Source organism: Harpia harpyja, chromosome 3 (genome assembly GCF_026419915.1).
Source record: "Harpia harpyja isolate bHarHar1 chromosome 3, bHarHar1 primary haplotype, whole genome shotgun sequence".
NCBI classification, from domain to species: domain Eukaryota; kingdom Metazoa; phylum Chordata; class Aves; order Accipitriformes; family Accipitridae; genus Harpia; species Harpia harpyja.
The window spans coordinates 57614551-57636030 of NC_068942.1; the positions used below are offsets into that span (position 1 = coordinate 57614551).

The 21480-nt window shown below is 43.8% G+C and overlaps 1 long non-coding RNA gene across 1 annotated transcript in view; it reads right to left on the reverse strand.

Annotated features, from left to right (window-relative positions):
* Positions 1-12212: 12212 nt before the first annotated feature.
* The window catches only part of LOC128139825 (uncharacterized), a 119469-nt gene continuing 110201 nt past the window's right edge, over positions 12213-21480 (reverse strand). The window contains exon 4 of the long non-coding RNA XR_008234522.1: positions 12213-13300. This is a non-coding gene — a long non-coding RNA (uncharacterized LOC128139825). The remainder of the gene's footprint in view (positions 13301-21480) is intronic.

Sequence of the window (21480 nt, forward strand, 5' to 3'; positions counted from 1 at the left end):
TTACCAAAAAAAAAAAAAAAAACCAAAAGGCTCTTCCAGCTTTGTTGTATTTGGACTTGGGCCTGCTTTCCAGAACAGGGAGGGAGAACTATCTACAAAACATGATTATGGAGAGCTGCTGAGTTAGCTTCTAGCCCACGGAGACTGCTGGCTATTTAGAGTAGGGCTATGGTACAGAGGCAAATCCTGCCTTGGCAGAACAATATAAAGATACCAAATGCATTTTTTTCCAGGACCTTCTTTCTCCATTACAGCTGCATAACCTTGGAGCCCATCTGGATATCCCCCATTGCTTGAAGATAATATGCCTGGAAGTGTTTGCATTGCTTCTGAAATAGGATGGGAACTGAAGCAGACAGTAATTAGCATATATTAATCTCTTTAAGCAAGGAATGCAAACTCTTCCCCAGGAACTGGGACAGAAACACCTGTCTAGATTTAACCCTTAAAAGGCTTGTACCATATACTGGGAACCAGGTCAGATCTGTTGGGCACTTCAGACCAGTACAGGAATCACACACATCTCTTCCCGGTTACTCTGATTTGCTGTGCATCACTAGTGCTATCACGCTGCCACAACTGAGGAGCATGTCCAGCTACACAGTGAGCTGGGCTTGCAGAGAAGGGTAACATTTTAGTGTAGTCCTCTCAGTGCACTTTGAAGTAGGAAATGGGGCTTCAGCAACTGCTTAGGTCTTTGAATGCTCACAGTCTCTTACAAAAAGGTCTGGGGATGTGGAAGTTGAGACATGAACTAGGAAATGGGTTCTGGGTCAGTGCTCTTTATGCCGTTCATTTGTAATATAGGACTTACAGAGTCAGCACCATACAGCCATCCTTCTACATGAGGCAAAAGATGATGGAGCTTGAGCCTTGGGACACAAATGGGCTCTATGACTTAAAGAAAAGAAAAGCGGTAGAGGTAAGTGTATCAGTGACAGTGAATAAGCATGAAGCCCACGCCCAGCAACTATGGTAAAAGCAGCTCCAGCCCCTGATTTGCATGTGCGGATAACAGAAACGACGTACCCATCAGCTGCTACAAAAGGCAATTCTTCCCAAGTGACCAGCTCTTCTGTTTTGGGCACATTCTTCTCTGGGAACAGCAGTGTCTGGCCTGTAATGCAAAACAAATTTCATGGGGATCAATTAAAAGAAAAGGTAAAATACCACACAGAATTAGGTTTCTGGGGAACCTTGGGCATTACACCTCGCAGCAAAACTGTGAAGCCAGAAGAAACTCCCCCATAACAATCAGAACCTTGCAGTACTGCTCATGCTAAGGGGGCATTATTTTTCTCTTTGTAAGCTAAGTCATCTTTTTTTTTTAAACTATTACAAATATGTAAAATAAAACATGCTGCACCAGAAAGATGTAAGCAGCTATTAGAGGGGAAAGTCATTGAGAAAGACCCTAGAATGTAACTTGTTGAGCTTTTATTACCAATCGGAGCTGAGAAAAGAGCTTCCACTTTGTATCCACAAGCTGTAATCAATCATACGGCCAAAGGCCACTCTGTTGTTCTTGTGGCTGGGTTGTGTGGAAAAGCCAGAGAGACAGAGGCTGTGAGAATGATGCAGGGAGTTATAGACAGTCAGTGAAATAAACAGTATCTACTTAACTATTATCTGCTCCTAAAAAAAAAAAAAAGAAAAAACCTGTTAAATAAATTGTATTCTTGTGGTACAGGTCATTTCAAGCAAAACAAGAAATAAAACAGAGAAATGTAAAAACTAACCCAGACAGAGTAATGTTTATTGTGTTTAGGAGCTGCTCCATTCTGTCCCTTGGGATACACATAGCCCCACAGAAGAGGCTGGGGTGGGGGAAGGCATGATTTGTGCATGCTGTGGAAGGGAAGGAGAGCCCCAGCCTTCTCACTTAGAAACGCTCATTTGGTGTTTTCCCATATCCAGAAAAAAAATTCTCAGCAAGCTTCTGAGTTTTTGTGAGATTAGCTTTGCTGAGGACTTGTTAGGCAGACACTGTTGTCAGTCTCTGCTATGGACTGGTCTGTTTCTTTCACTCACCCATTTTCTCCCCACATTCCGCACTTCACTGGTGCAAGGAGTAAACGTGAGCTAGCAATGAAAAAGCCTTGAAGTTGTTCCAGTGAAAAACAAAATCTCTAATCACAAAATAGACCACTGGCTTAAACCCAACAGTGACATCATGAGTGTTGCAAGCATTACAGCAGCTGTCCAGTGCTTATAAAGGGGGTGCAAGTGCTGAAGTCATGGCATTTGCATTGATCTGGTGGTCAAGTGGTGCAGGAGGGCAAGCTTATGTCTGCTTGAGAAAGCAGAAGGAAACGCGCTGTGGTAATTGGGGCAGAGACATGAGAAACAAGGACCCCAGTTTTTTATTCTACCTCTGACTCTGCTGAGCGCAGAGAGCATCACACCCTGTGTAAGGAGCACCATCTCCACACACCTCAGCCAATGCTGCTAAGGTCCTTCTTTCAGGCAATGGCACTCACCGGGATGATGCGTCCAAACCAGGCAACCAAGAGGCCTCTCAGCCTGCCCGCAGGAGGAGGAGGAGGTGGCTGAATTATTAGTGGTGGCCAGCAGGAAAGGCCATGGGCTAGAAATGAGCTTGAATGAAAAAACAAGATGAGCACAGAGCTAGAGAGCGAGGTGGAGAACAACAAGGTTTTTCTACACTTACAGCAGCTAACCCCTGCCCCACAGTCACCACCACTCTGACCGTGACAGGCTCAATCTTTGAACCAACACAATCCCTTTCCAAGTTCAGATAGGCACCTCACAGTCCCCACCTGCTCACACTCCCCACCCATAGCCCACCTGCATGGAGCGCTTGGGCCGTCTGAATGGTGTATCCGTTCACAGAAGGTTTGGAATTGGCCACCACAGTAGGACTTCAGAACGGACTTTACTTTGGGTTAAATATAGCACAGGGACGGTCAGTCTGTGGCTTTGCGAAAGGCAGCAGTTCTGGGGTTCTGAAAAGTTTATTGGTACTGGAGCTACCAGTGTCAAGAGATTGGTAAGGGTAGCCAGAGGACTATGGAGAGCTCAGGCCTCACTGGTCTCTTCAAACACCATTCAAGGGACATAAGCTTTCCTCAGTCCCTAACCTCTAAAGTGGCAGCGGCCTTCCTTACATTTCCTGGGCACCCTTCTGCTTTGTCTATGTTTTTCGAGGCTTCCCTTACTTTCCTTATTATTGTTCACTCACACTGGAATTTAAAAAAAGGGGGGGAGGAGGGGGTTGGCTTTTTAGTAAGCACACTGAGCATTGAGAGAAACTGAGGACAACCTGAAATTTCCCCTTACAGAAAAGCTTCACAGAAAAGACTGGAAAAGTATTCTATGTTTTCTCGGATTAGCTGGGGAGGGAGGGAGGTTTCTCTACTAATCAATGTTGAGTTCTTTAAATACATTTCTCTCCCCCAAAGTTAAAGGCATGTTTAACTGCTTGGATATGTTCTTAAACTCCAAATGTTAAAACATGATTGCAGTAGTTATTTGTGGCTACCTGCACACAAAATAAAATGAAAACCAACAAGAGTTTTCTCTTTCAGGCTAAGGTATCACACAGGGAATCAAAGCAAACATTAGCTGATGTACAGAAAACTTCAGTGTTCAACTTTCCAGTAACAGAAAGCTAGAGAGGTTGTGCTGTGTGCCTGGCTTTCTTTACAAAGACATTCTCTCCCATTGCAACCAATTTGAAATGACACCATGGCAAAACCTGGACACCTGCGCCTGGGGAGCAGGAGGACTAGCCTAGCAGTGTGCTGTGGTAGCTGGAAGAGACAGAGGCTGATAAGTGACTAATGCGAGTTGGGTTTAGAAAGCACAAGGATGGTTCAGCAAAGCACAGCTTCCTGATCCAAAACACTGCTGCCCGCCAGCCAGAAACAACACCCTTGCTCCAAAAGAACTGCAGCCAGTGAGTCGCTTTACATTAGTACTAATCAGCTTTGAGAGGCTCATCATGCTCCTGGTCTTTGTGTGCTTGCTTCCACAGGGCTTGGGTGAGGCTAGAAAAGTCTTCAGCTCTGGGAGTAGCAGCATCCAAATAATTATAAGTAGGAGTGAAGTCACAGGAACGATCAGAGCTGGCCAAAGGCTCGAAGTATCTTTTGTAAGAAAAACTGAGAAGGCAGACAACAGCTACCACTAACACATCACAGATTTGCTAAAGACTTCAGTGCTTCACCGAGCCCTTTGTAAATCTAACCAGTCACACATCAACTGCAGCCATCTCTTGGCAGCACGCACAGCACGTGCAGAAACAGCTATATTGGTTCAGATCACAGACGCATTTAGGCCAGTGCCCCCTCTCTGCTAAAGTGGCCAGTAGCAGGTGGCCAGAGAAGAATGTAAAAACAGGGCAAGGAGGTATGATTAAGTCTCCCAGCGATTTAAGGATCAAAGACTACCTGAGCTAGAGATGAAGTCTTTGCATTTCACACGCCTCCCCAATGATTATTTTTATATTAATTTTTCCAGTCCTGTTTTCAACTACAACAAGCATTCAGCCTCTGCAGCACCCTGCAGCAATGAGTTCCATGGATCACTGCTCAAAGCGGTATCTTTTTGCCTGTTCTGAGCATGCCATCAGTTCATCCTATTATTTCATGCTCCTACGGCTCGTATTAGAAGACAAAACAAACAGGCCCATGCTCACTTTTCCCTAGCATTCACAATCGTCTATGTCTTGATTTCACTCATGGTCATTTCTTTTCAGGGAGGAAGTAGAGCTGCCAGCCTTACCCCTTCACAGGGTACACATTGCACCAACTAAGTTACAAAAATGTTATAATGAGAAAGGCAAATGGCTACCTTCCACCACTTGATCTTGATGGTTTAAAGACAAGTACAAAAACCTAGTCCCTATCTGAGATGATACACAGACAGATAGATAGAGACCTTGCTTTTGTAGCTATCCACACACCAATATACACACTCATTGCATCTCTTAGCTATGCTTTCTTTCACAGCACTACTGGAGTTCACGTCTACCTTCAAAATAGCTGAGTAACAAGATTAGCCTATTTAAACGATATTTTCCCAACAACAGCAGATTGGAATCCCTACTCCTTTACATGAATGCAGCCTTTTACCCGACAGATCTTTTTTCTCTTTTTCATCCATCTGAAACAAACAGTGGAAACTAAAAAGGCACCTTGGCCTTTCTCTGATATAATCCTTTTATTATAACACAAATGAGTGTTTTAAAAACAGAAGATTTTAATGCATTCCTTGATGTATTGAATAAGATTTTTTTTTAAATGTATTCCTTCCTATTGCACAATAAGGAGCTGATTTCTATTTAGAAATCCCAGCTTACTTAGTTCAGAAATACCAAACCCTTGCTTTTCTAAATGCTTAAAATCAGCACATTGACCATTCTATAAAAAGTCTCAGCATCCAGTGCATTATTTTGATCAATGAAATTATTATACAGTTTGTTCTCTGATTTCAAGAAACTGGCATTACATTTTCAATAAGCTTTATCACACATCCCTGACGTAACTGCAATTGTTGAATAATAAAAGGCAGGGCAGTGATCAGGTAAGGAGAAGCCAGGACAGAGCAAACTGAAATCACTTTGCCTAAAGAGGCAAGAATCAACACAAAACAAGGTTGCATTTAATAGATCGGTTAGAACAAAGCACATAAATCATGTTTTTGAGAGGGGTTAATTTACACCATATGCCAATTAAGTCAAGTGCAATACATAAGTAAGTTATGAATAATCTCACTGGAGTGAAGAGTGCTATATTTGGAAGGAAAACAATTTAACTGAAGCCAAAATTATAATCACCTTCAAAAATTACATTTCCAGCATTGTAAGTTCTTTTCCATCGCAACATTGAAAGCAGTCAATGCTGCAAGTAATTTTCTATTACCATTTACATTATTAAACTCAAACACATTAACCAAACTCTTGTTTATATTTTTTTGTCAGTGGTTAATGCTACTACAGATCAATGATCCTTTGGGTCAGTCTTAGGAAGTACAATTTCATCAGATATTTGTCAAACTAATGAACCCTCGTAACCATGCCTGGGGTAATCACTTATTTCCCCCATTGCTTTGTCATTTCCCCCATTGTTTTTGTCATCACATCATAAAAATTCAGCAGTGTCCTAAGGCAGTAATGCTTATGGGAACAGCATTAGCACAGGCATCAGCTTTTCGGGGTGCTCTTCCACTGCCTTGAGCACTTTTAGCTCAGCCTCACTTTTTCTAGCTGCAGAAAATCCTAAATCACTACTGCTGCTTCTGCACATTTCTTCTTTCCACCGCAACTCTATGATTTCTCATGATGAGTCACCTGCTATGATCCAGCCTGTTTCTCTGGCTAATCTTTGATAGATTTTTGTTTCGTCACTACTGTGATAGTCTCTCTTTCTCCTGTCCCCCTCCTCCCGTCCTGTTTCTGGCACACTGCCCATGTGGGTGGCGAGGCCACCAGTGAATATTGAGTCCCCTGTGGCAGCCGACCACACTGAGCTGCTCCAAATCCCTTTGGGATAGACTGTTCCAGCTCCCTTAAAAAGAAGGTCCCCATGGCTAGCAGCCAGCTCACTGTTCTGGATACCTTCCACTTAGAAGGAGTGTCACCCCAGTTAACAATTTTTATTGTTTCCCATTGCTGAGGCTCTGCTAAGATGTCCTGGCTTTCCAGCCCTGCAAGGAATGCAACGCCACCAAAGTGACACTCAGCAAACCAAAGGGAGTGTTACAGGAGGGCATTTGCAAAATGACACTCTTACTGCCATTTGGGCCAGGTTATCTTTCGCCTTCACGCTCAAGCTTATATTTGGAGATAGGAATGAAGTACAGGCCGGCGACACAGTCCACGGTCAGACTAGATCACAGCAGCTTCTGTGGCAGCTCTAGTTAATTAGACAAACTATGCCAAACCAGTGAAATACCTCACTCACCTCAGGCTCCACTGCACAACTCAAGAGAACCTCAAAATCCTGCCTGCATAAGCCAGCAAGGCCATGCAGCAGGGTCGCACATAGAGACACGTGGTGTTGGCAGTGCTGAACTAGAAAAGCTGCATTCCTGTGATGCTGTATTCACTTGGCAAAATAGTTATTAACCCAAATTGAGTTACAGCAGTTATAGAAACACCACCACATTCATACTCAGTGATCACAGAAAATAAAAACATTTTACAAATAAATCATAAACACCTTCTAAATGTGCCTAGAAATGTAATCCTGAGAGAAAAAAGCAGTCAAAAAGAGAGAACAAAGCCTGGACACATATTGACCTCTGTTTCTCAACTTTCTTGAATCAAGAGACCACCTTGCCTTTTCAAAAAAAAAAGAAAATGCCCGGACTACCGCGGGAGCTGTGTACTGTCAGCTGTAAATGAGCAAGGGATAAATAAAACCTCAGTAGACAGGCAAAATGTTTTGGGTTTACAAAAATGATAAGGTTATTATCGTAACTATGAAAATCTTATGTAAAATTTTAATTGATAGAAAAGCAAATGTGACCCCATTTTGCAGATCTCCCCTGAGCCTGCCAGCCTGGGCTGCAGGTAGAGTAAAACTGTGTGAGAGGAGTAAAAGCTTCATACCCTGAGTGTATTCTGGGGTCTGTAAGAGACACTGAAGCTGGATAACCCCGCTGCCCAGCACGCTGAGCTGTACTAGCTTGGCACTTCCTTCTGCCACCCATTGCCTACTGCAAGCATTTCAGGCAGGAGTTTCCTTTTTGTTCCACAGCTGCTCAGTGCACATAAAAGCAGGCCCCCGGCTTACCTCTTCTTCCCCAGGGCATGTTGCTTGCAAATAAGTGTATCCTAAATGTGGCTGAAACCTCAGATAAATGATGCCTGGGACCTCTCAAATTCTGGGAGACTTAATCACTGCATTGGCTGAATCAGCTTGGACCAGGACTTGAGAACTGTCGGTTTTTGCTTTTCACATAGAACATGTCCACAAAAGGGGGCATCAATGACTCATTCCAGAGTTTGTGGTTGCCATGAGTCCCATGTTGCTAAGTTGCTCCTGTCAGTCCTCTGGACATTCTCACAAACAAAGATAGCACTAGACTACCTACAGCTGCCTGACTGCTGTGTATGTTATTTAACCCAATACAAGGAATAAATAAATTACCCCAAGTTGTCAGTGAAATACCATGCTAAGTACAAATGATGACACCTCCTTGGTTCCAGGTTCTATACTCTGCTAGTTACATTTATTCTTGCACAGGTCATCACAGCAAATGCCCTTTTGACTGAGTCTGGCCCTGCACCCTCCACAACACTAACTGTTCATCTGGCGGATAAGCATTACTCTTTTCAAAGATCAAAAGAGTCAAAGAACAGAAACTGCAACAGGAACTGTCTGGGCTACGTCTACGAGTAGTTGCAATTCAGCTGTAATATGCCAAGGGAGAGGGGCTAACCTGCCCTGGGCCAGTGCTTCACAAGGTGAGCAGGGCTGGCTAGATGCCCTTCACGAAAGTGTCCTGGTGACTTCCCAGCCATGACTGAGAAATGAGATAATCATCTCTTCCATGAGCACTCATCAGGTAACTAGCTACCCAGCAAGTCGGGAACATGTACTACGTCCGAAACAAAAAAGGAGAGAAAAAATATGATATAATGATAACACAAAAAGAACATTAAGCAGCATCTCAGCATCTCTGTGCTCCAGACTTGGCTGAGGAGTCAAACACCTGTTGCAGTTAGCTTTATGCTTCACTGCTTACTGCTGCTAAGCAGGTTAAAAAAATAACCTCTCTTCTGTTAATCCTCTCCCTTCACAGTCCCCAACCTCCACTTCTTAATGGGAGGGGGAGACGTGGGCATAATATTATTTCCCTGCCAGTCCACACCATAGGTACCACTTATTTCTGCTGGATCATTTCTCATGACTAGGAAGGTTCCTGCCTTTGTGCTTAGATGTATTTTGAGCTTTCAAGGAGAAAAGAGTGAGAGAAGCAGGACAAAGATAAGAAAACACGATAGTTTGTTCCTTAACTAGTTGGCATAACTAGCTTTACTGCCTGTTTCCCATTCATCAGGCAGGAAACCATGACAGAGACATGAAGATTTTTGCCCTACCTTCACTGTCAACCCTTGCAGCAGTGAGAGCGCAGTACACAAATGGGAGGCCAACATGCTCCTGGCAAAGAAGGAAAGAAGCAACCATTAACAACAGAAAACACTACTGTCATCTTGTTACTCGCCCTAGCCCTCAATATGAGTGCTCTGTTCCTTCTCTTCCTAGAGAATCTTGGATGATTTATCCTGGTTTGCAAGTAGATGCAGGAAAGAGAAGGGAAGAAAAAATACATAGCAAAAGGGAGAATGTATCAATTCAGAGCTTCAGCATCAATGAAGCTGAAGACTTCCTGAACACATCAATGAAGCTTAATCAGACTCCCACATACAGGAGGGGTGACAGGCAGCTATTATGTGTTTTTACTGCATATTCTGTACTTCCAGATAGGACAGTAATACTGAGCAGGATGAGAAAAGTCCATCTGAACAAGGCAGGCAGAGCCCAGCACTCTTCAAAGCCAACGGAAAAGCGGAAAGGTATTTTTCCCATCAGCAAGAGATTTCCCCATACCCCCACCGCATGCTCTGTTCTCTGGGAATCATCATCTTTTTGGCTGAGAAGCAGAATTCAACCTATTGCCCCAAATCCGGGTTTTGATAGCCAGGAGCAAAGAATCCAAAGCAGAGAGAATGAGGGGCATTAGATTCAGAGTAAGGAAGTTCTGGGACTGCTTCCCAGCAGGAGGTACAGCAGCAAAAACTATGGTTACCTTTGAAATGCAACTCAACCTGTATACCCTTGTATGAGCCACAGGGTCACTCCTGCTCCAACGTTCATGTGGTCCTAGTACTCTTCTTTATGGAGAAGGAATGGCTGCACACAAGGAAGTATCTCTTAGAGAAGCAGGCCTTAAAGGCAAGTACTTACCCAGACATCAAAAGATAGTGCTTCTCTATGTCAGTCTGCACCAGAGAGAGACCTGCTGGAGAGACCTTTCCCCTAGAATTACCCTCTCCAAGTAATGAAGATGAGACACCTTCTGCGACTGAAGTGTCAGCAGAACAGCTGCTGGAACAAACTGCTAAAGAATAACAAATCAGCAGCATGGTGTACCATATACATCCAAGAGATCTGTAGGCATTTGGGATGGAAGTGGCTGAGCTGCTAAAAACATGAATTCTCTCATTAAAATCAGCTGTTCTACTGGAGTAATGAGGGGTAGCAAATGCTGTAAGTTGTTCTAAAAAAGGCATATGGGGTGATCTAGGAAGTCACAGACCAGTGAGCTTTACTCTGAATCGGGAAATTGGTTGAATTAGCAAATAAAATTAGAATCACAGGAGAGGACTGGCACAAAGAATTCATTTAGTTTTGCTCCAGTGTCCTTGCCCTCTTTCCACTGTTCCTCAGTACTTACAAGTCCAGTTGATTCTTCTGAAGTATCCTGCTTAGATCTATCCCCATTATTTTTTGCATGTTTGGCTATGTTCTACAGAAAAATGGCTTTTCTTCCTCCCCCATTGCACCTAATTCTGTCCTGGGAAAAACTGCATAAGCAAAATATTTTTACTTACTAATGTAATAACTGTATTGCCATTGTTGGTACTACAGAGGAAAGCACCAATAGCAGAAATCATACGTGATGTCCTAACGATCCAGCATCGGTCTCTCACTTCTCCCAGTCTTAACAGATGAGAACTATATATTCTAGGAAGCTAATTACTTAAACTACTGCAAACTGGGCTTTTCCATATGAAGACCATGCACCAGCCTGTAAGAACATTTTAGCAAAGAGTTTTCTACATGAACCCTTATATGATGCCTAATCCAGATGGAGCCTTAGGATGTAACAAAAGGCCAGATGATCTTTTCAGTTTCCATGGCAAGATACACCAAAAAGAATGATCCAGCAGGTGTCTTGGTTCTGTGCCTGGGGATTCTTCCCCTGGAAATAACCATTCCCATCCACCCCCCTCCCCACTGATTCAGGATTTTCTTTTATATTGCAGCACAACTCCTTTTTCTGAACAAATAGTGGGGAAGAAGCAGCGACCTATGAAAGATGCTGGCCAAGGTATGGCCAGGCTATTGAGGACACAGCCAGGATGTGACAAGCCAGGAGCAGAACAGGTGATAAATAGAGAGTACAGTCCACTCAAGGAACTGGGAGCAGGGGAGCTTGAAGCAGAAGACAGAAACCAGCATGGGTTTCTTCTGGGACAGGCAGGCAATATGTCTAGGTTCCCACCTGTGGGGAAACATCAGAGGCTAAAGGCAGAGGGATCCCAATCAGAAAACCCAGAAGCTCTGGTATGTGTCCTGCAAAAACCTATGCTGAAGGTGCAGAGGCACCCAGCCTGCAGCTGACATGCCCTAAAGGTGCACAGGCAGACACTATCACAGTTTCACTTCTCCTGTTTAGATTATTGCACTGTGAGTATTTGCAAACCTACCCTTTCTTGCCTAGTAATTATTGACTTACATTAGTTTAAGATTACATCGAACCTAATTAACACTCATTACTTTGACAGGTTTGCTTCTGGTACTGTAATTACTACAGAATATCACATTTACTTAAGTAGAAACTTAACAAGTTATCAGTTTTAACAGTTTTTATTGTTCAAGCAGACCAGACGATAGGATTTTACCTAATACCTCTTCATGCAGTCTGGTGTCTGGAAACACCACCCTGAAGAAGGCACCAAAGAATCATGCTGATCCTGTACTACTTTATCTATCTATTTTGCATATTCATTTTCTAAGTACTTAATGTTTCTAACATCTAATTCTTTAAGCACCAAATGTTACTAAGTAGTGACATTAATGAACACATTAGACTATAATTTATACTAATTATCCGTATCACTTTGATCAAACTAACTTCAGTGTTTACTTGGACACTACCATAGTTAAATTCTTATTATAATTTCTGTCCACATTTTGTTAAGCATTCTGACTTAACAACTTTCATAACTATCATGACTTTGTTTTCCTCTCTAACTAAGAAACTAGGATCCCAGAACTTTTCTGAGTAGACATTAGATTCCATGCATCCACATGATGGCAATGCAATTCACTTTCAAACTCCTAAGGTCTAAATTTCCTTGTTTGGATTTCTGGAAAATTAGAACATCCTCTGCAAGGTCACTGCAACACTGCCTTTTCACTTTAGTCCCAAGTCCAAGTGGATATTAGGATTTATAAAGCTTATGGCCCTTATGGCCTGGGAACTGGAGCATCTTTGTTCTTGCCTCTTGAGTCACTGTGCACCTGATGCCTCACTGATCCCCAAGAGGTTTGGTGGACCATGGCACTGAACAGCTATAATTAACTTCTGGAAGCCAGCTGCCAGTCAAGTGACAAAGAAGTCTGCAGAGCCATTTCCCCCAGCCCACGCCGCTGAGCACTTGGACGATTTGAATACAATATTAAATAGAACAAGACATGGGCAATATGTTATTTTTGCAAAGCTGAGCTTGTCACATTTGCAAAATTAATATGGTGTGGCAGGAGATGAAAGGGCCACCTTCTCCATGGAGCTCCCATGTCTGCGGAGCCAGACAGCGTGAGCCTAATGATGAAGTGCCTAGCTTTACAAAACCACAAAGTTTTCAGACACGAAATGGGCAACCAGGAGTACATTGCAAGTCCTTTGAGATAAGCACAAAGATGAGAAAGTAATGACAGGAATGGGTGAAAACAGGTATTTCCTACTAAGCCTAAGCAAAACTTTTCTGGGTCTCACTGGAGCACAGGCCTCTGAATTTTGTTGAAAGTGTCTAAGCCCTCACAGTGCAGCAAGCCATGAGCACCCGGAAGGCAAAGAGCACTGGCAGCCTCTAGATGTTCTTTCTGGGACCTCTGGACAGTGTTATGTAAATGATTTTTATTTATCTGGCCTCCTCAGTGATCCCTGCACTCCATGGACAAAGGGGAGGACTCAGTGCCTGCTCCAAGAAACCCTGCAGCCTAAATTACAGCTAAGTCCCTGCTGCTATTCAAAGAGGGTTACTTTCTGGGCAAATTTCCTTTTGTTTTGAAAAAAAGGAAACACTTAGGATATAAAAAAGAAGATAAAACAACTGCTGCCTTTCCAAAGCAAGCTGCGATACCAGCAGTATCACCACAGATATAATTTTGTTCCTTTTGCCCTTCCTTCAAACAGAACTTAAACTCAACCATTTCCTCCCTTGCGCACTCTCCTCTTCAGAGAAAGACTGGCTCAGGACACCACCTCCAAATCAGAACTTCACTTGGACACATCCTACCAATAAAATCCCCAGTAGAACCTGGAAGAAAGCGTGGCATCTTATGCTTCTTTGGACAATTTGCAAGGTGGATTTTTTTATATACATATATGTGTATGTATACACACACATAATATATACATACAATACATACGTATAATATATACATATAATATATATTGTACATATGCATAATACATGTGGATAATACACACATATATTCAGTGCTGCATGGGTGCCAGCCAGCTCATGTATTCCCAAGACAGAGATATGCTGGTGAATGTGGAGGGAGCCTACCCTGAGCCTGAAATCTGACCAGGAAAGACTATTTGAAGGAAACATGGGAGGCTTCAGCCTATGTGTCCCATTCAAGGTTGACCTTCTGGGTGGAAAGCCCATTGACTGTGTGACACTGCCCAGAGCTGTCCACAAGCAGTCACAAGCCAAGACACACAGCAGGCGTTTGTCTCTTCCCCTCCAAACATAAGGTGGAGTCAGTGACCCGCTCTTCATCCCACTTGAGAGTCCTCTTTGGGAAAGAGAGAGGCCATTTTAAGAAAGGGAAGGTATGTCCTACGCTGGCACTGGGAATCCCACTGAGTGACAGGGAGCGGTTCTACAGCAATTGCTTTGTTTAAAATGCAAAGTGCGGATGTGTTTAGAGGACATATCAGCATCAATCACTGTATGCAAATACTGCCTGTGGAGAAGAGCTTCCTCTGTAAGTCACTCCTCACTGCCCTAATCGAGTTAACGCTAGTGACTGAGGGCATGTTGAACCTGATGGGCCGCTGATAGTGCTGTCCCAGGAGAAGATTAATAAAAGGCAGCAGAAGTGCTTAGCCCCAAGCAGGGCAAAAAGTCAGAGGGGGAGGCGAGGGGGGAGGACGGGGAGGACAAGGGTGTCTTTCTGTCTAGCAGTCATTGCCCATTACCACGGACACAAAACCTTGCAGCCCTCTTCCACAATCACCAGCACACTTGTGGAGGAAGGTCAGCACAGATGACATGCACTGACTTGGACAGGAGATATTGCTGACTTGCACTCTGTAACTCCCTTCACAGGGGAACATGGATCCATAAAAGAGAGGTTAAAAAAACCCAAGCAACTCCGCTGCTGTTAAGCTTAGATATACCTAAAACAGGGGTCTGCATCCAGCCTAGGGACCCTTAAGCTGACACAGGAAACTAGAGTTGCAGAGAGAAACAATGCAAGGATTTGCTTAGCACATCATGAAGGAGGAGAGAGACACACTATACACAGGCTCTGACAGTCACCGAGGAAAAAACACCACAGTTCTTGTGCCAGCTCTGCAAGGCTGATGGTGGCAGCCCTGCAATGCCCATAGCCAGTGCCTGGCGAGGTGACAGCATGAATCCTAGCACTGGGCTACCTGTGACTGCACGAGAATTGTTTTTCAGGTGCCGGTGATGTCTATCTATCTAAGTCATGAAGGCAAGGCCCTGGCTGGAGTAAGTAGTACCAACTACAAGTGAACTTCTCTGGCAGATGCAGCCCTTGTCCCTTCCTGGCAGATGAACTGTAAGTACTGCTAATGATACTCATTAACATCTTTCCCTCTCTTGGCAGCCAGAGCAGTAGTAGAAGGAGAGTGAGGAGGGTGCAGATGTTCTCAGTTTTCTCAGTGCTGGGAGCAGGAAAGGGATGGAGTACTGCTAGTTAAGTTGCTTTTCATCCATTCATTGATAGCAGTTTCACTGCCTACACTTCCCCCTTCTCGTCTTAGTCAACTCCTAAGCCTTCTACCTTGCCACCTTCTTTTAGCTTCTCCCATCATCTCCTTGGCCGCATCACCTACACATGCTTCCTGCACCAAATTATTGCCAAGTTTCCCTTTTCTCACAGCCTCCTCTTGCAAAGGCTTCTGCCCTGAGCTCCTCTTCTACCATGTCTGCCCTCCTCAGAACTTGAGTTATTGTCCCATGACTCCTGTACATCTGAGTTACTGTCAGCTCCTTGCAGAGTGGGAATCTTCTCTTTTATGTATCTGTAAAGTGCTCAGAATGTTTATATTGCTCTATAAATAAGGAGAGTAAGAGTCTAATGCTGGCAGCTCCAGCAGATGCATAGGAAAAGGGTGATGGCCTGCCCATGGAGTGATATCATTCTGCTTACTGGAAGATTTCGTACCAAAACAGGCTTCTGCCTGGAGTCTAATACCTATCAAAATCCTTCTGAGCCTAGCAAGAGCAAAACTAGTGCTGTGTTAGGGAGCTGATTTAATGCAACAATTCTCAGCGCTGCACTTCCAACTGGCAAGCAAAACAAAGAGTTTCTATAAGAAGTACTGTCCATATACACCAGTCAGTGAAGTGTAACTTTTGCTCTCCTAGAAAACACCTAATAGTGTAGGGCTAACCTGGTCCATGAGGAGCTTGAAATCAGAGATGATGCCATCAACCCAGCCGGAGATTTGTAACTTCTAAACCACTAAGAGGACACCAGACCCAGTCCTCCCAAAAAAGGAGCTCACATCATTAAAAGCCTCACAAAGCTGGTCCTTCTGCAAGCAGTCATACCATTACAGCCTGACTCTCCAAGGTGGGCTGAGGAGTCCCACACAGGGGGCACACAATATTTCTAGAAACACAGTACAATGCTAGTAGGCTTCTAGAATTGAGACTCATCATTACTGCTGAACCAAGAGTGAGATAGTGAAGGCAGGAGAAACAAATTCTTTGGCACAGTTCATGTTTATACTACAAATGGTAGCAGTGTGCTGCACAATTCCAGCTCCAAACTACATTTTTGCAAGCTTCAGGTTGTTGTTATCTAAAATCATTGCCAGAGCAGGAAGGGCGGGCTGAATGCTAAGTGTCCTTTCTTCATCCTGTCATCTCCAAGTCCCAACAGATATTTCTGATTGCCTCTGAGTCATTTCAGCTTGTCCACAGAAACTGATGGACCACTGATCTGCAGTTAGAGGGCTGCTTGTGGGTTATTTTGGGACATGGATGCAAGACAGAAGATGGCAGGATGCTCTTTCAGTTATGTTCTAGCCCCACATATTCCACAGCTCTGACACAGGCATACTATAGCCCAAGCAGCTTTGAGGGACTTACTTACACAGAGCTGAAGGGTAGGGATTTTGCACACTGCATCTCTGTCTCCATCTCTAGCATTTGAATGCTTATGTCCTTCCACAGGCACCAGCTGTATAAGAGTTCCCCACATTCAGGACTGGCTACCAGCTCTATGGGATAAAGATCAGCTATCAAATAAGCTCACTATCAGCTCTCTACTCCATGATTGGAGTTGCTCCTCTAAAGCGCAAGAGCTGAAATCCAGTCCAACCATCACCATCGGTCACAGCAGTGGCTTCAGGGAGCAGAAAGGATGCTGTGTCTTTTCTAGTACCCAGTGGAAAGACAGTTTGTTTCTGGCATACAAGCTGTTTCCCTACCAGGGCAGGAGTGGAGAGGGAGCAGAAAACCTAGCATAGAGGGAGGGTGGGTGAGCAGCAGGTTCTGGCTTTACAAGAGGATGATAAATGATAACAGCATTAGGAACAAAACCAAACATCTTTCATGCTGTCAGAGCAATGAAGCCAGCACATAACAAGACGTGGGCACAGGGCAGTGCCGTTGCTTTCCAGAGAAGTGCACAAATATCAAGTTACTTCTGCTGTGAGTCAACAGACCAATTCATCTTCCCTGGGTTCCTGCAGAAGAGGGCAGGGGACAAAGGGGTAGTCATTTCTCTCCAGTTAGCTAAGAGCTTCAGCTGCTCCACAGCACATTGAATTCAATAGACAGGGTCAGGTCAGCACTGGATGCCGGTGCAGAAGAGCTGTAACAGGATGTGGATTGGAGAGCTCTAGATGATGGACTTCTTCCCATACTGCCCTAGTAGTTACCAAAGGGTACTATGGGACACTGCCTTAACACAGAAAGGAAAGACCAGTCCAGAAGATAAGGACCACAGTGTCCAATACCCTTCACAGTGTTCCCGCAGATTCAGACTGCACAGAAAGCATTCCTGCAGATGAGAATAAAAATCCTTTGCTGGGGTTTACCGCATCTTCACAGGAGGTCACCAGGGCAATGGCAGTAGCTGGTGAAGGGAGGGCTGCAAAAGCAATCACCTCTGTCAGGCTTTGTGAGGAGCAGGTTCAATGAATTAGTGTTCTGTGTGGTGCAGCTGTCCACCTGAATTTGTGGTAGTCCAAGGCTTGGCAGTGAGGAAAAGATTAATGGCCAGCATAGAATTAAGAATGGGATGGGTTGTTATGCCCGGTTTTGCTTTTACCAGCACCCTATCATCTCCTTCTATGTCCAAAGATGGCCCTGTTTTGACATTGAATCAAGCAGAAAACATGATTCTCAGTGAACATACGTGCATGTAGCCAGGAAGGACTTTCAAGCACTACTGGCCTGACAGACCATTCCTTTCAATATTAGGTGGTGCTGGAAAGTCATTCCTGCTAAACTCCAGTGAAAGTAATTTCTGCTAAACTCTAGTTCTTTTTAACAGAACAGTAACAATACTTGGTGGTTCTTCCCCTGACAACCACATCTCATCTTCCTCCACTAATGGCAAGAGACACAGATAGCTGTTACTGTTCTTAGCTTGTGTTCTGGGGAAACTGGGACACTGTAAGGGAAGTGAGCTTCCAGGGTCAAACACAACAAGGATTCAAACATAGGCTTTCACAACTTCCTACTCCCCATATTGTTTACAATCTCTTTGTTTTGCAAATGCTCTCTCTCAAGAGGATAGAAAAACCTCTAGCAACCCACATACTTAAGCACCAGACTGTCCATGAACTAGGTAGGCATCCACCTCATCTTACTGCAGACAACTCTGTAAGGCCCCATCAAGCAAGAAGGCTCTGCAGTACCAGCTTGGTCTTGTCTTCTTTTGGCTCTGAGGACTGCTGGTTACTTTCCCTCCTGCTGTGAGGGGTGGCCATGGACATAGAAATTAAACAGAATGAATTGCTTTGCTAAAGACACCCGACGCTCAAGAACGCAAGCAAAATGGGAAAAGTGTGAATATTCAGTGGAAAAGGCCTTTGGAGTCAGGCATGAACCAGACGTGTCATGTGACAAAATGCAACAGAAAATGCAAATCCAGCCTGAAAGAAGGCAATAGAAAGCAACATAAAAATTCACACACCAGGTAGAACTGAGCATGTCTGGGGAATCCTGAAACCATCTACCGAACTCATTAAAAGTAGCTTTGTGAGCAGTGGGATGAACAAATCCCAGCTTCCTATGGATTTGTGTCTTGTGTTGAATTTACTATGCTGCATATAAAAACAGGTGAACTCCAATCAGAGTCTTCCCCACAACTAGGACATTGATGCACCCTTTTTGCAGGACTGTCTTTTGTCTGTCTGACAAGGGGTGAGGTTAGGTTTCACTCAGAGCAGACACTGAAAAATTGTCTTCTCTGTCCAGGAAAATTGTTGGGACCCAGCACGTTTAAGATCTCTGCATCTCTTTCAGGTAAATTAATTTGGGGGTGAGAGGTTCAATTCAAAATTTAGTGTGAGGAATGAGTGAAAAAATATAGACGGTCACATACAGACAGCATAATCACTTAAGCCTTGTTTCATTTGGAAACGAGGCTTGAAGGAATTAAAATCTTCTCTGTATCTACTGGAAATAGAAAGTTTACCAGAAAATTGGTTGGTATTTGAATTATGAGAAGATTTACATTATAAGAGGGAGATTAAGGAAGACAATGACATTGTAAGAAAACAGCACTATTTCTTTGGCACCAAAAATTTTGAGCAGAGACCGAACTTGGAATTATTCTTTTCAGATGACAAGGATGAAGCTTGGAAACAGCAAGACTCACAGTAGGAAGAACTGGTAAAAATAATAAATTGAAAAGGAACAATCTCTCAGGATTTTGTCATTTGTTTGGGACCCCTGAAGAAAATGAAGAATAGAGCAGCCTTGCTGCTGAGACAAAGCGCATTATAGAAATAGAATTTGCTGCTCTACAGAGTAAATTCCAGCCACCTACCCAGCCTCTACAGCACAGTAAAATGACTGAGGTCACTGGAATTAGTGAGAGCAAAATCAGGCCCACCCAAAGAGAGAAGAGCTTCCTCTGGCAACCTAGCTGGTGACGTTCAGCATGCTTGTGCATTTCCCCACTGTTGGATACATGCCCATTTTTCTAACCACTCCTGGCCTTGTAATTCCAAATAAGGATGAAGAACAATGAAGATACCTCTTCTGCCAGAGACCTGAAGCTTCGAATTGCTTTTTTCATGCTGGGCTTGGCCCTTTTTCCCTCACACACCAGCTGTCTTTTCTGCATCCTGCGTGGCTTAGTCTAGCTCCTGTCCTGGGGACGTACTTTCTCCCCAAGTCAAAGTGGGTGATTCAAGCCCTGTGTCTGACATGGAAAGCCATTTAAGTGTTACTGCACTAATACTAACATTAGTTCCCAAGAAGGTCACACACGGAATAGCTTAGCCAGCTCCTGAACTGGAAAAGGGGGAGCAAGACACAAGTTAGAGAGTAAGGAATACTGGTCCGGTTGCAGTATGAAGTGACCCACTGGGACCCCTACTGTTATTGTAAATAAAACAACATCTGTGATGGGAGTCAAAGTCTAGGGTGAAACAGTTGTTTAGGGAAGTAAGAGAAATCATCCAGCTGTGTCTGAGCAAAATCTAGGCTGTATAAAAGCCTAAGCCATAAGCCAAAAGCTTATGCCATAAACCATAAAGATGTCTTATCTCTCAATAATGATCTTATGGAAGCATCTTCTATCCAAGCACAAGTGCTCCTCCACAGGGAATGTAGTCAGTCTTGGTCTACCATCCCTACTGCTGTTCCCATGTCATTCCAGCCTAGATGGCAATGCCCCATCTTCTCTATGGCGAAGCACTCAGATCCTCTAGTACCTGCCTGCCTCTCAGTCCAATTCTGGACCTTTCTTGTCACATAAAATGGATTTTTTAAATGCATATTTAACTTCATAGAATTTATATGCCACTGAGGAGAAATTCACACCCTCCCCCCAAATGAAAGAAGGAAGAAATAAAATCCTGTCCTTGACTTAACCTTTTACATGTACTGTCTCAGCAAGGATGGAATTCATTCAGCAACAGTTCATTGTAGCTTTATTTCTAAATCACAAGTGAACAGTGCCTGACCCACAGGCCAATTATAGCCTCCAGAACTGTACAGCAGTACAAGATAGTCTGGTGACTCTTTTATCACTCAAACAGTTTCCAGTGGTTCTTTCTAAAGGTCCCAATGTACAATGCTCAACTCAGACCTTTGTTTGAGTTCTGTGGAGCACCACATGGTTTGCTATGTAGTTTTCCTGGGTTGTACCTCTTTTCCAGACACAGAGGACCTTTAATTTGTTGCACTGGACCCTATCATCAATGAGTTCACTAGGAAAGAAGTGGGTTACAGTTACACCTATCTGCAACTTCTGCAGTGCAAGGCAGCTTGCTCCACTGAACAAGTCTCCATTAAGTGGTGTTCCCACAGGAGGTGCTGTGTGCCCCACAGGAGCGCACACAGGGTTAACATTCTTGAATTTCTTCCCAGAGACAAATGGTTTGTGTTGAGGAACTGCTGCTGGGAAGGAAGGAAAAAAAAAAGGCCCTTTTTTATTATTCTGAGGTGCATTTTAATTTGCACAAGCGACATTGTGTCTGTGATGGATTACACGAAGGGAAACATTACAGCCCAGCAAGCTCGGTAAGGAAAAAATAAAGGAGATATGGGGAGGATTAAAAACAACCTATTGCAATGCAGAATTCTGATAAGGGGTCCATGGTGCCTTCAGAGTGGGAGCAGGTGGAGCTCAGAGTACCAAGAAAGAGAAGGGGCATTGTATAGGGTGAGGGAAGGGGAGCGTGGTGGAAGCACAGACTGGAAGAGTCTCCTTGGTCACATAGTCCACTCTCTTCCTGCTACCAGCACCATCACAGAAACCCTTTCATAAAAGATCAGGCTCTGTCTTAAAATTCATTGTTTCTTTTCCCTTGGAAAAGTGTTACAGAATCTCACTTCTCTTTCTGATGGTTAGAAACCTTCGTTTATTTTCCAGACTAATTTATTCTCAGCCAGCTTATACCCATTTGTTCTTGTGCCAACATTGTCCTTAAGCTTAAATAGCTGTTCTCTCTCTTGAGGGTTTTGTGGTTTGATGTATTTATAGGCAGAAATCATATCCCCTCTTTCCTTATTTTGCCTGACTGAACTAGCAAAGCTCTTAA